This window comes from Nyctereutes procyonoides, unplaced genomic scaffold (genome assembly GCF_905146905.1).
Source record: "Nyctereutes procyonoides isolate TBG_1078 unplaced genomic scaffold, NYPRO_anot_genome, whole genome shotgun sequence".
NCBI lineage: Eukaryota > Metazoa > Chordata > Mammalia > Carnivora > Canidae > Nyctereutes > Nyctereutes procyonoides.
In genome coordinates this window covers 50,494,832-50,496,845 of record NW_026575046.1, presented here as the reverse complement: position 1 = coordinate 50,496,845, position 2,014 = coordinate 50,494,832, and positions in this window count along the sequence as shown.

The following is a 2,014-nucleotide window of genomic DNA, read 5'->3' as shown; positions in this document are numbered from 1 at the left end:
TCAGGAGTCTGATGGTGACTCATGCTTTGGTCTTTTTGACTAAGCCTCTTCTGTAACTTGTTCAATAAAAAGCTGAACTCTTAAGAATAAAATAAAATAATAAAATGAAGTTGCATCTATGCCGTGGAAGTCTATGTAGCCATGAAAAAGAATGAGACCTAGCTCTGTAAGCTCATATGATACACTACCCAGGATATATTTTAAACGAACAGACAGACACAAGTTCAAGTACTGCATGTAGAGTATGAGCTGATTGGTGTTCAGAAGACTTCTTTTATGCTTTTTTTAAAATTTATTTATTTATTTATGATAGTCACACACTGAGCGAGAAAGAGGCAGAGACACAGGCAGAGGGAGAAGCAGGCTCCATGCACCGGGAGCCCGACGTGGGATTCGATCCCGGGTCTCCAGGATCGAGCCCTGGGCCAAAGGCAGGCACTAAACTGCTGTGCCACCCAGGGATCCCTTCTTTTATGCTTATATAGTATTTTTCTGGAGGAATACACCGAACATTATTAACAGCGGTTACCTCTGGAGGGTAAAAATGAAAGCTGAGGGGAAAAAATTTTTTTCTTTTTTAAACTCTTCTGAACCCCACATTTTTTTAACACTTGCAACATGTAGATACAACTACAAAAGAAGGGTTGCCTGCAGATAACTTCTGTGGCAGAGTCCCAGATGCTGTGCCAGCTTTCCCTCTAGTGGGACAAAGATGTGGGACCCCACCAGCTGCTTTCAAGCTCTGCTTCCTTTGGGCTTTCTCTGTCACATTCATTTCAGGATTGCCTACTTGCAGGGCCAAGGCACTGCACCATTGCTGGGGCACTAGCCACATTCCAGGCTACATGATTGCCAGGCTGGAATTGTGTACCGCAGCAGCCCTGGCTGCTTGGCTTACCACCCACAAAGCTCACTTGTGCTGAAGCTGCATAGGTGCTGGGCTTCTGGACATTCAGAATGGCCTTTGGTGTGGAAAGCCCGGTAGAGAAGCTCCCTCTCTGCCGAGCAATTGGCCTCTGCCCCACTTTTGGTGCATGGGAGACTTGTTTAACAACAGACTTCTCTCATGCCATCCTTTGCTCTTCCAGAGGGATATGCCTAAAAGTCAGAGCTAATCGCCTCACTGCAGCTAAAAACTTTGTCTACAGGAATGCATACTGTTTATTCAAGCACTTTAAAAAATGCTCATTCCTGGGCATCTTCTGAGATCCCCTTTGGTTCAGGGAGTGGGAACCAGAATTTGCATTTCTATGAGTGCTGCAAGCTGATTCTGATATGAGTGTTCCTGAGACCACATATAAGAAAATGTTGAGTTACAGGAAATGTCAGAACTTTTCTGAATGGCATTCAGCCCCGTATGATTTCTACGCCACTTTTCTCCCCACTGGTCCCCATCCACCCTACCTACTCCAGTTGCTTGGAATCTCACTGATCTCTTCAGCTCCTCTCCTATGCCTGGAGCCACCTGCATCTGCAGATGTCCCCTTGGGCTACGAGGATCTTAAGCTAGAAGCAGCACCTGCTATGCCTCCGCATTCCCCAGGGCTTGCCTCCACCAAGGTGCGCAGAAGTAAGGGATGAAAACCTGCAACGAGCAAGGTTCACAAGAAGGCTGTGGTGCGTGTGGTGGGGGGCTGGCTCCTGGGGCTCCAGTCCACCAGTGAGCTGCCCCATGCCGCGGCCCCCTCGGGCCCTCCGCAGCCCTGAGGGGCACCCTGCAGGCCTGGAAGGAGTTGGGCTGGCAAGCTTCAGCTTCAGTATGACCCGAGAGGCTCAAGAATAGAGAAAAGGGAAACTGAGGCAAAGAGCCAAAGGCAAGTCAGGACTGGCAATTCGATTTCCAGGGGCACAGAAGGAGACAGGTTCTGCCAGACTGCCGGCTTCTCTCCAGGCCCGAGTGCCGCGCAGGGACCCCTGTCGTGGCCTCAGAGCTGCTACGAGGGCCTGGGCACAGGCTTTCCTTGGAGGCCCCTGCCTACCCCTGGAGCCCCAGCCTGTCATCTCACGGCCCCCT